The sequence below is a fragment of the Macaca nemestrina genome, chromosome 14 (genome assembly GCF_043159975.1).
Source record: "Macaca nemestrina isolate mMacNem1 chromosome 14, mMacNem.hap1, whole genome shotgun sequence".
In the NCBI taxonomy this organism is placed as follows: Eukaryota; Metazoa; Chordata; class Mammalia; order Primates; family Cercopithecidae; genus Macaca; species Macaca nemestrina.
Window position 1 is genome coordinate 88,528,835 of NC_092138.1, and position 13,404 is coordinate 88,542,238.

General features: G+C 38.3%; 1 long non-coding RNA gene across 10 annotated transcripts in view; it reads left to right on the plus strand.

Moving 5' to 3' along the window:
* Positions 1 to 13,404, plus strand: part of LOC139358205 (uncharacterized) — a 128,437-nt gene that overhangs the window by 24,841 nt on the left and 90,192 nt on the right. For 9 of the 10 annotated variants that reach the window (XR_011612809.1, XR_011612812.1, XR_011612810.1 and 6 more), the window contains 2 exons: positions 3,422 to 3,482; positions 3,807 to 3,938. This is a non-coding gene — a long non-coding RNA (uncharacterized lncRNA). Of the gene's footprint in view, positions 1 to 3,421; positions 3,483 to 3,806; positions 3,939 to 10,173; positions 10,285 to 13,404 lie in introns of all 10 variants that reach the window. The other variant, XR_011612808.1, reaches the window with a different exon arrangement.

The window sequence follows — 13,404 nt, forward strand, 5'->3', positions numbered from 1 at the left end:
TTTCTCTCTGTGAGGTCTGCCTGTTCTGTCCTCACAGCTTCTTTAGCGTTTCCTAAGCATCTGAACCATCTGAAAATCGTGCTTGCCAAAGACTATTCCTTTCTCCCAGAAGGATTAAGCTTTGGATACTCCCATGGGGAGGCCACACTGGCTACCCCTTTCTTTCATCCTTCCAGCTTCAACAAACATGCATTGGGGGCCCATGGTCACCTGCCCACCGTTTCTCAGGATTAATGGTTGGAAACCTCAGAGTTAGGAGTACTGGCTCCTCCAGTTTTCTTCTCTTTTTGAGCTCTATTTTTCCCTTGGGCAGTGGAAAAATCATTGGCTTTGGAACTGGAGGACTTTAATTCTAATTCTGGCTCTTCCTTATATTTCTTTTATTTATTTATTTTACTTTACCTAAGTAATGACTTTTAACTGGCATTCAGTTTTCTCATTGTTGAAGGGGAGATTATAACTTTAATTCATAGGGCTATAGAAAGGTCAATTTTGATAATAATTTTGAGATGCTTCGTGTAGTGTCTGATACATACTTGTAGCCCTAGACCTACTGGACTGCTTTTATTTCCTCAAACTTACTAGGCTTTCTCTAGTTTCAAGCCTCCTCTCACTCCTGTGCCATTGCTTTCTGTTCTTCACGCCCCACCACTCCTTTTCGTCTGGTTCTTCTTGACTCATCTTTTTCGTATAAATTTAGATATCATTTCCCCTGGGAAATCTTGCTTGATCATTTCCCTCTCTAGGCTCCCAAAGTACCCTGTTCTTCCCAAGTATAGCTTTTATGAAAATGTTAATTTACTTGTCTGAGACACAATCCATGAGAACAAGGGCTCCATCGGTCATGGACTGATGTCAAAGTTACTTACTTTCCTAGTGTATGTAACTTTTCTATGCTTCGTCTGCTTTATCAACCTTTGACTCTCTTAATTAAATCATCCACATCCCTATGAGTTGTATTAATCTGGTTATACAAATAAAGAATTGACATTCAAAGAGGTTAAGGAACTTTCAAATTATAGGAGTTATTAGATAATGCTTACAATTTGTTTCCAGTTCTAATTCCAAATAATAAAAATAAGCATTCTTTAAAAAGTTGTTACATGCCACACAATGTACTAAGCATTTATATTACAACCGTGCATTATGGGTGTTATCAAAATCTGCATTTTATAGACGTGTCTGTAACCTCTCAGTGAAATTAAAGAACCCACACAAGAACAAATGGATTAAATTCAGTTCTATTAGACCATGCAGCCCATGTCCCTCACTAGAGAATTGTGTTCTATTACACATTCTTTCAAAGTCTCAGTAAGTTTCATTGCACCGAAAAAATTATTTCCATGCCCCAGCTACAGTTTTGCTATTTTAATTAATAAACAAACTCATTTTATTTTTTGCCATTCTCTATAGATACAAATTTTCTGCTCAGTATTCCTATAAACAAAATCAATGACACTGGAATGTACTTGCCAAAATATTGGAAGGTTTTGTTAAAAATTCCATGAAATGGGAAATTTCTGGTTAATGTATGAATGGCAGAGAAGAGACCCACAATCTCTGTCAAAAGGTTAACTCTCAAATCTTATTACAATCTTATTTTCAGAGAAGAGGATGGCAAAAATAAGAGGGCTTTACCTCTTACATGTGGAGAAATTTTACAGGATTTAGGATTGTTAGCTTAAGAGAAGAAAACTGTCTTTGTATGTATGTGTGTATTCTTGTGTGAGACTGAGTTTAGTGATGTCAGAGAAGTTAGTCAGTTAGCTGTCTTCAAATATCAGAAACCGATAAGTGGAACAAATGATGGTTCTGGTCTTTTTTTTTTTTTTTTTTTTTGAGACAGAGTCTCGCTCTGTCGCCCAGGCTGGAGTGCAGTGGCCAGGTCTCAGCTCACTGCAAGCTCCGCCTCCTGGGTTCACGCCATTCTCCTGCCTCAGCCTCCCGAGTAGCTGGGACCACAGGCGCCCGCCACTTCGCCCTGCTAGTTTTTTGTATTTTTTAGTGGAGACAGGGTTTCACCGTGTTAGCCAGGATGGTCTGGATCTCCTGACCTCGTGATGCGCCCGTCTCGGCCTCTCAAAGTTCTGGGATTACAGGCTTGAGCCACCGCGCCCGGCCCTGGTCTTTTCTTAATAAAAGGAAATACTTTAAATCAATTGTAGCACCTACTCCACAGTGGAATGGCTTCTGAAGCCATGAAGCCATTCATGGAAATATTCAAGCAGAGTTTACCTCAGATATTATAGATGAGATTTCTCCATAAATAGTTTGGATTCTCCCGAAGGGAAATCCATTTGAAATGAGAGAAGTAGAAAAGATACATAACTTTGTGAAGATAGTAGACATTCCAAGAGATCTAGTCACCCTACACACATTCTTTTTTCAGGTTTCTTCCAATTCTAAGATTCCATTATTGTATGAATCTAATTTAGTAACTTTTAACAATATTGTGCATAATACATTTTGATAAACTGGCTAGAAGAAAAAAGTGAGAAATGACCTATTTTTAAAAGCATCATGGACACTTAAATGCATATTTTCTTGACTAGTCTATTGATAGGTTGTCTGGAAGATGTCTAATGACTCACATGTCTAGCAGTTCTTTGGGGCAGTTGGCTCAGATACCTTGTGTATTAGGCTATTCTTCTATTGCTGTAATGAAATACCTGGGAGTGAATAGTTCGTAAGGAAAAAGGTTTAATTGGCTCATGGTTTTGCAGGGTGTACAGAAAGCATGGCACCGGCATCTGCCTTTGATAAGGTCTCAGATAGCTTACAATCATGGCACAAGGTGAAGGGGAAACAGACACATCACAGGGTAGAAGAGGGAGCAAAAGACAGTGGGAGGGGGCAGGTGGGAGGTGCTACACACTTAAACAACCGGATCTGGCAAGAAATCACTCAGTGTCACAAGGACAGCACCAGCACATGAGGGATCCTCCCCCATGACTCAAACACCTATTTGGGCAGAGACAGATATCCAAACTGTATCACTTTGATTCTGTGTGCAACCTGTGTCCACATGGCTTGCTCAGGCTTCCATACATGGCAGTTGGGTTTTAAGACATTGTGAATGGAAGCTGCAAGCTTTCTCGAGGGCATCTTTAGAAATTGCAAATCATGTAGTCTATTGATCCAAGCATGTCACAAAGCTAGATCATATTTATAAGGGTTCAACATTTCAAAGGGTCCAGAAATAGACTCCACCTCCTGCTAGAAAAATGGTCAGTGTTACATTGCATAAAAGGAAGAGAGAAATTTGTGGCCACATTTTGAAATCTGCCACACTTGAGAAGGGACATTTCTCTAGCATCTTACTTAAATTTTTGTGGACTTTGTACCAATAAAAATAATGATCATTTATGCTATACTCAAGCATGTTTTTTAAAAAAAACTTCCAATTTTTCCTTTCCTTTAGGCCCAGGAAACTACCATTCTACTCTCTGCTTCTATGAGTTTGACTATTTTAGATTTCTCATGTAAGTGTTATCTTGCAGTATTTATCTTTCTGTATCTGGCTAATTTCACTCAGTATATTGTCCTCCCATTGAATCCATGTTGTTGCAAATTGCAGGATTTTTTTAAGGCTGAAAACTATTTCACTGTATGTGTATGCCATATTTTCATTAGCTGTTCATCTGTCAATGGACATTTAATCTCCAATGTCTTGGTTATTTTGAATAATGCTGTAATGAACAAGGGAGTGCAGATATCTTTTGGAGATTCTGATTTAAATTCCATAGGTATATACTTAGAAGTGGGATTGCTGGATCATGTAATAGTTTTGTTTATTTTTTTTTTAGGAACTTCCATACCATTTCTGTAGTGATCACACCAACTGATATTCCCACCAACAATGCACAGGGGTTCTGATTTCCCTACATTTTTGGCAACACAAGCTATCACTGCCTTCTTGATAATAACCATTCTAACAGGTATTCAGTAATATCTTACTGTGATTTTGATTTGCATTTCTCCATTAGTGATGTTGAGCAACTTTTCATATACCTGTTGCTGTTGGCCATTTGTATGTCTTTTTTGGAGAAATGTCAAGTCATTTGCTTTGCCCATTTAAAGAATCAGATTATTTGTTTTTTTGCTATGGAGCTGTATTATTTTGTTGTAGATTTTTGGATATTAACCCTTTATCAGATATATGGTTTACAATTAGTTTCTCCCATTCTGTAAGTTGTCTCGTAATATTCTGGATTGCTTCCTTTGCTGTGCAGAGCCTTTTTGATTTGATGTAATCACACTTGTTTATGTTTGCTTTTTTTTTTTTTTGGCCTTTGTTTTTGGTGTCATATGCAAGAAATCATTGCCAAAGCCAATGTCAAGAAGCATTTTTCCTGTGTTTTCTTCTAGGAGTTTTATGATTTCAGGTCTTAGATTTATGTTTTTAGTTTACTTTATGTTTTTGGTGATTTTTGTGCATGGCATAAGGATTTAGTTTCATTTGTTCTTTTGCATGTTCATATCCAGCTTTCCCAATGCCATTTATTAAAGAGATTGTCCTTTTCCCATTGTATATTGTTGGCACCTTCATAAAAAATCAATTAACTGTATATACATGGGTTTATTTCTGGGTTCTTTATTCTGATGAATTGGTCTACCATGCTGTTTTGATTACTGTAGCTTTGTAATATATTTTGAAGTCAGAAAATAGGATGCCTCCAGTTTTATTCTTCTTGCTCAAAATTTATTTGGCCATTTCTTTCTTGGTTCCATGTTTATTTTAGGATTGTTTGTTCTATTTCTGTAAAAAATGTCTTTGGGATGTTGATGGGAGTTTCTTTGAATCTGTAGATTGCGTTAGTAGTATGTACATTTTAACAATACTAATTAATGTATTTTTTCTAGTTTTCAGAGTTATTTACTATCTAATTACTTTCCCTTTGATTTTCATAGCACCATCTCATATTAAGTGACTTAGGGAAAGTTGTTTCATACATTTGAGCTACATATTCCTCATTCATAAAATGGAGAACATTCTTGCCCTATCTATACCTTTGAGCTGTTGAAAATCGAATGGGATAACAAGAGAATGATTAGAAGTGCCCAATATTATGATATTTCAGTGACTTCTTTACATCAAGCATCAAGAAAGGAAGTTCTATGTGATCATATTTCCTGAACACCAAATTTTCACAAAAGATTTATGAAGTACTTCAGTGTATGAGTCTTAGATATAGTTTAGATTTTGAAATGCTTGATTTTCTGGAATATTGCATTGGTTTATTAGATAAAATAATTGATATCTGAAGTTAAGATTGTTGCAGAAAGTCTAGTTGGTTGGATTACCATGCCATGGCAGAAGGGCTCCACTCGATTTCATGTCAACTGAAGTTGAACAGCATGAAAACACATAGTACTTAAAGTTTAGCACCTGGGGGGTTGGAGAGGGAGGAAAAATTTTTTTAACATACCTCTACAGTTTGTATACCCACCCATTTACTATTCTTCATAGTAACATTCTTTAAAGAATTTTTAAGTTCCTTAGGGAAAGAGTTTCAGGAACAGAAAGGAATCATGCAGGAGAATTATCATTTATTCTACACTTCTTCTGTCCCCAACATTGTTTCTAGGATGGCTTGCTAAATCTCAGTGAAGGTGTTATGAATGAGACACATAAGGTCACTGACACTTGCTGAAAGGCCCAGTTGGTGTCAGATTACAGATTCAGATTTAGGTCTTCTAAACCAAAGCCCTATCTACCCAGTATACAATACTGTGTTGCTGAAAAACAAAGGTCTTCGAGATGTAACCCTCTTACAGAAAAGAAATCCTATTTGTTACCCTCTTGTAGAAAAGAAATCCCAAGAGACTGAGTATGAAATTATTAGTGTGAGGAGAAGGAATTATAGTGAATCCTTTGGGATCTGTGCAAAGAACAAAGGAGGTGCTTAGTGACCCAGTCTGAGCTATATAGTCTGACTTAGAAGCAGAGACAATAATCGAAGGCCACCTCCATTCCTTAGAACAACCTCTCGTCAATAATACAGTGGTTACACAGTATCTGGAACTTTCTCTTTCTTTTTTCTGCATTGTAGAGATGTAAAAGAGAAAAACATTTTTGAACAGAGATCTTCCTTAGTTCTATGAGCAATGTACATATTTCACTTTTTAAAAGCTGCCGACAAATAGCAAGATTCATTTTAGCACTGGCATACCATAAATTTATTTGCTTGTTAATGCAGCTTCCCCAGTTCATGTTTTTGCTAATTAGAAACATCAAAATGTCAATCTGTCCTAAGGGGTGTATCAACCCCCTGATCTGAACTTGGTAACAAGATAAGAATATGGCCTGCTCAAGAGCATGTGCTGTCTCAAGAATCGAGACACATTGAAATCTCAATATTAGAGACTCCTACAGCAAAATATAAGAGTTGCAGAAGTAAGAGTTGTAGAATCATTGATTAATAGACAATTAGTAGAAGATAAGACTTTAGGATTTATCCTGACATGTTTTGCCTTTATTTTGGTAAAGCCTCCTTTTATATCCTACTGATATTGAGGGACGGATGGAATTGAAGTCCGGCATTATGTTAACATGATAATGAGCATCCCAGTCCACTGGAATACAGAAAGAGGAGAGCCTGGTAGAGTGGCATAATTCAATTTGGCATTGAGAGGCTCTAGATACAAAGCAAAGTCATAAATATTGACATGATCTCACTATTATCACTGTAGCTGGGGGTTTTGTTTAAGTATGTGTTTTTCTATCTCTTTCTTATTTTGGCCAAATGCCATTGCTTTTCCTTTTGAGAATGTTCCCTCTCCAAGTCCCTGACAATGTTGTCTAGCGAGGCCTATCCAATGCCCAGTCCCCAGCCTGACAATTGGCTTATTCCATCTCCCTAGTTCCAGTTTGTAAATAAGCTTATCGCCCCAGTTAAGTGAAAGTGAACAATGGACTTTGCTAAAACATAGAAAAAAGAGTGCCTTTTTTTTTTCCTTACAGTTGCTGATCTAGTAAGATGATAACCTGATATGGTAGTAACCTGGCCATTTTGTAATAAGAGCCTTGCTGAGAAAGAAGCTATCAGAAAGAGAAACAGAACCAACATGCTGAGAGACAAAGGCATGATGTGGTGAAGATAGGTGTATTCCTCCTTCCTCAGACCCCTGTAGTGAGGCAAGGCAGTGTGGTAGTAAGTTCAGGCCAATCCTCTGTAAGTGGTAACCCCACAATGAGTCGATGAGTTGCACATCTGAAAAAGCAGGTGGCTAAAAGTTAATGTAACCCAGTCATTAGAATTTAAGTATTATTCAAGAGAAATGAAAGCATATGTCCATACAAAGACTTCTATGCAAATATTCATAGCTCCTTTATTCATAACAACCAAAAGCTAGAAATAAATGTTTATCAGGAAATAAGTGGATTAAAATGTTTTTTAAAATAAAGTGAAATACTACTCAGCAATTTAGAGGAATAAATCATTGATACACACATCATGAGTGAATCTTAAAATAATTATGCTGAACAAAACACAAAAAAGAACAGTTATGATTCTATTTATAAAAACCTCTGGAAAATGCAAACTAAGTAATAGAAAAAAACTCAAAGATTGTCTGGGGACAGAGGTAAAGGAAATGTTTGAGTTAGGGAGAAATTACAAAGGGATATTAAATTTTTGTAGGTGATAGAGATGTTTATTTTCTTGATTGTGGTGGTTGTGATTGTAGTGATACATATGACAGAAATTGCATGCATATCAAATTGTATAATTTAAATATGTTTAGTTTGTTATATGTCAATTATGCTGCCATAAAACTGTTAAACATAAGGAAGGTAAAGCCTGTGTTGGCCTCTTCCACCAAGAGCTGACCCACATCCATATGAGACTTGCCACAATATTGTCACATGGCAAATCATCTCAAAATTCAGTCGTTTAAATATTGACCATTTATTGTAACATGTATTGGTCTGTGGACTGAATGCATCTTGGCTGGGTTAGGCTGGACTCGAGGATCCAGGCTGCAGGTTAGGTTCAGATCTGTTCCAGGTATCTCTTACTCTTAGAGCAGCAGCCTCAAAGGAAATGAGTACTGCCCTACATATGCCAACCTGGGGCCAGGTAGATGGGCAATAGCTATCTAGACCATGTTATTTTCATGGTGTGTCACAAAAGTGCAGGAACCAAAACCAGACTGAACCACCATGTGTTTGGCCTCTGCTCATGTGATGCCTGCCAATGTTTCATTGGCCAAAGCTAGTCATAATTAAGCCCAGCTTTAATGGGGTAAAGAATAGACTCAATCACAGTGGGAGGAAAAGGGAAGTGAAATATTTGTTGAACAATAATTTAAACTATCACCAATATGTATCATAAACCAAAAAGCAAATCTTTGAATGTTAGATATTTCTGGGTTCTTTATTGCAACTGAGACATGAGAGGAATGGAAATATCTCAGATATTTGGAATATTTGGCGACTATTACAACACATGAATTATTTCCTGTCCTAAAGATAATATCAGATGTACATGAGAATCTAGTGGTACTCAGAAGTTTTAGTTTTGTCAGGCAAAAAAAAAAAAAAAAAATTATTTACTTAATCCCATTTAAGTTAAGTTTCTGTTACTTAAACTACAGTTGTCCTTATTAATATAATTGTGGGAAACTATAATAATCAAAGAGCAGAGTCGAGCAAAACAAATAATATCTCTCATTAGTTGAGCAATGACTATTTACCAGTCACTTCACATTAGTTATTTCAGTTAAGTCTCATCACCAAGAGGCTAGGTTGGTATTATACACTATTCTCTTATTGAGAAAACTGAAATTCCATGTCTCAAGAAAAAGAGTTGAGAAGCAAAGCCAAATCTGTTGAAGCCAAGACCTGTTCCCTTTCCAGTTTACCATGTTTTTGCTCAGGAGACAATCAATGAAACATGGCACCAGAGGCATTTATGATCTTTCTCTGTGTGCACACAAAGCTAGAGCTAATTTCTTTCTGAGAGATTACCATCTATTTTGTGTTTTTTTAAGCACTCTCCTCCCATCTTCCTAGATTGATATTACCAGTGCTTAACTGCACTTAGACCTGAAAATCATTTTTGAGTCTAAACAATATGGTGCATATAGGAAAAGCCATGGATGTGCTGTCCTGAAGTGTGGCTTGGAATCTCTGATCTTCCATTTAGTGGCTTAGAGATCATGGAAAATCCGCATAAACATTTAGTGCCTCAGTTTCTTCCTTTACAAAGTGAAAAAAAGAAAGTATCTCCTGTTAACCTGATTTGACAGTTAAATATGACAAACTGAAAGGAAGTTTACAAAGTGATTTAAAATGTGATGTAGGATTAATGTAACCATCATAATTAAGTTACTAATAATGATTCAGAGGGACTAATCTCTATCAGTAGAATTGTAGTTGTTGTAACAGGCAGGCGCAGGGAAATTTGTGGCTAGAGGAGGATATTCTTGCCAAACGGCTCTTAATTTAGACCGTATAGACAGAAACTGTCTATGTGTTTATATAAGACAGTAACTACTGCTACATCAAGAAGACTGTGTGCTGTATCTATCCCTAAGGACTCTAATTACCCAGGGCTTTCTCCAACAATTGGCAGCCCACTCAATGACCATCAAAAGATCTTCCAATACTGGCTGTAAGGTTTTGTTCTTTCCTCAAAGAAGTCTTTATTAACTCCTCTGCCTCTGCTGAGTCCTGAAGGCCAGGTAGGTGATTAATGGCCTCTGAATTATGATCCAACCGGAAAGGCTGTTGGTGGAAATTTATACTCAGTGTGGTAAGCTAGAATTCTTTCAAGCCAGGTACTCGACATTCATTGCACAATTTGATTGTAAAGAGTAGTAGTTAATGAGAGCACAGGGGAAGAGGGTAAAATAGGAGCAGAGAGTCTGGGCTGAAGGCCAGTGCTCTCAGCAGTGAAGTTACATCTGGGATGGATGAATCACGGAGGAGACAAATTGCAGCACTGGAACAGAGTTTTCATCACCATTATATTTTATCAAGAAGGAAACTAAGGCACACAGAGAGTACTGAGGAAGCATGATCATGATGGTAACTATGATGAGAACAACAACTCCCTTTAGTTTTAGTAGCTTCTGTAAGTCAGACTCTAGTTAGGAAACTTGACAAGCATCAAAGCTCATCTCAAAAGCAACATTGTAAAGTTAGATATTATTGTCAATATTTTATAGATGAGAAAAACTGAAGTTTAGCAAGATCAAATGACTTGTCCAAAATCATGAAGCATCTTGATTCCGGGTATAAACAGGGTCTCTCTGAACTTCAAAATTTTGCTCCTTCCGGTATGTCACTTATGTTGCTTCTACCATTACTCTTTACTGCTACCAGCAATGTGGAGTTAACTATGTGCCAAGCACTCACTCTGTATACATCTTCTCAGTGTTATCTCTATTTACCAATGAGGAAGCTGAGATTTGGTTTGGGTTATATGCCCAAAGCCCTGTAGCAAGCAAGAGGCAGAACTGGAATTTAAAATCAGGTCCTTCGGACTCCAGGGATAATTATCTTTTTTTTTTTTTTTTTTTTTTGAGACGGAGTTTCACTCTGTCGCCCAGGCTGGAGTGCAGTGGCCAGATCTCAGCTCACTGCAAGCTCCGCCTCCCGGGTTCCCGCCATTCTCCTGCCTCAGCCTCCCGAGTAGCTGGGACCACAGGCGCCGCCACCTCGCCCGGCTAATTTTTTGTGTTTTTAGTAGAGACGGGGTTTCGCCGTGTTAGCCAGGATTGTCTCGATCTCCTGACCTTGTGATCCGCCCGTCTCGGCCTCCCAAAGTGCTGGGATTACAGGCTTGAGCCACCGCGCCCGGCCTGGATAATTATCTTAGCCACTACAATAACTGGCTACAGCTCATACGAATAACCAGCACTGTCACCATAATACCCAATGTTATGGTTCAAACCCCATTTTTAATGATAAACTTCCTGATTTGGAGAGAAAAGCTAGTCAGTTTGAAGGTAAGATGAGATCAGATGGAGAGCAGAAAGTAAAGAGTGTGCAGTTTTCTGTTACTACCGCACCAATATACTCAATCCAATGGTATAAAGGAGACCCTGTTTTAATAATTGACTGTGACATTTATCAACCTGTAGAATCAACAGGGATCAAAGTTAAGGAGTCAGTCACTTCCTACACTAGAAGAATCTTGGTGCTTAATGAAACCACATTGTCCTTTCAGCTGATTAGAAAATTGGATGAATCAGACTGCCAAGATGCATGCAAACCTCTGAGCTCTGCTAAGTGTCCCTAAACAAATAAATTACAAAAATAAAGTATCTTTTTTACTTGCATATAAAAACAAGCAAATGAAAGCCTTTTGCATAGTTGCAGCAAAGGGCCCCAACCAGCCATTTTCCATTTGCAATTTAATATTTCAATAAAGTTTTATTTATTTTCATTTGCTGCCTTTGAAAAGAAGTCTTGATGCTCTGATTGGTGCCAGGTAGTAGGGACGAGCTTCCACTCCCAACAATGGCCTTCTGGCTGAACAGATGACCTCCAAGCTTGTCTGCTTGTCTTCCTTTTCCCAGCTGCCTCTGCCTGGTCTTAATGTATTTATGAGTTTTAAAGTTCTGTGCAATTGCCAAATTGCCTTATTTCCTAAATAGAAAAAGAAAATGTGCTAGCATTCATCCATTTAATACATACGTGTTAAATACCTACTGTGTGCCAGAAACTCTTCTAAACACCAGAGATATAGCAATAACAAATGGATTAGGTCCTTTTTGCATTGCTATAAGGAAATGCCTAAGGCTGGATACTTTATAAAGAAAAGAAACTTAATTGGCTCATGGTTCTGTAGCTGTACAGGAAGCATGGTGTTGACCTCTGCTTCTGGCAAAGCCTTAGGAAGCTTCCAATCATGGTGGAAGGTGAAGGGGCAGTAGGCACATCACATGGTGAGAGCAGGAGCAAGAGAAAAGAGAGAAGAGGTGCCACACATTTTTGAACAACTAGATCTCACATGGACTAATGGAGCAAGAACTCACTTATCACAAAATGGATGGTGCTAAAGCATTCATGAGGGATTCACTCCCACGATCCAATCACCTCCCACCAAGCTCCACCTCCAACATTGGGAATCACACTTCAGCATGAGATTTAGAAGGGACAAACGTGCAAACGATATCAACAAAACAGAGAAAAATCTTAGTCCTCATGGAGCAAAGGATCCAGACAAAAATTTGTGTTTATTTGGAGTAGATGTTCGGGTAGAGGGAGGGAAAGTAGCATTAAAATATTCCACCAGAGTGGGTAAAGCATGCCTTGAGGTCCTCATTGTGGGAAAGAGTTTGGAGTGCTTGTGGACTAGAGAGGATGTGTGGCTGGGGTGGTCTGGGCAAGGGAAGTATGTTGGGAGATGAGTCTAGAGAAAGAAGCAGGAAACAGAGATTGGGAGGAGGGGGTTATGCATGCTTTAGCAAGTGTAAGAGAGAGCAGGTTGCAATGAAAAAACAAAACCAAAGATTTGTAGAGTATTTCTTTGGTGGGGCAGAATACATTCTTTGGAAAGATATTTGGATATGAACTGGATTTCTAAATCCTTGTCATTTGTGCATACGTACACTTTCTAGTCTTCAGTATCTGTAAATTATAGTGGGAATGGTGGCAATTGATGCAACCCAGGATTCTTGAATGTTGAAATTCTCTCTTGACCCAGCCAGTGCCCATGAGAGCACTAAGAAAAGTATATTTTCACAGGGGACAGGCAGAGAAGGAACAAAGTACTTTTATAGGTATTCTTTATTCAAAATTCCAGAATGATTACATAGTGAGCTAAAGTGGGTCACGTGGTTGACTCCTTTTTTTTTTTTTTTTTTTTTTTTTTTGAGACAGAGTCTCGCTCTGTCGCCCAGGCTGGAGTGCAGTGGCACAATCTCAGCTCACTGCAAGTTCCACCTCCTGGGTTCAGACCATTCTCCTCCCTCAGCCTCCCAAGTAGCTGGGACTACAGGCACCCGCCACAACGCCTGGCTAATTTTTTTTTCTTTTCTTTTGTATTTTTAGTGGAGACGGGGTTTCGCCGTGTTAGCCAAGATGGTCTCGATTTCCTGACCTCATAATCCGCCCGTCTTGGCCTCCCAAAGTGCTGGGGTTACAGACGTGAGCCAGCGTGCCCGGCCGGTTGACTACTTTTGCCTATACCAATGCATCACCTTTGTGATGAGAAAAGCCACGTCCAAAGAGAAACTCAAAGAAGGATACATAGGAGATAAAGGACTTTCTCCCTAAGAATAAGAGTTTAGCTTATCTAATTTGTCAACCTATGGTATTTCCAAGGCTCTGCCTAGCTTCAAGTTTGGTGAAGGTTGGGAAATTTTAACATAGCATTTTTAAGGAAAGATTTTTAAAAGGGAGAAATATAAGGTAGATGAGTAAGAGAGACAGAGAAATTGCTTCTAGGA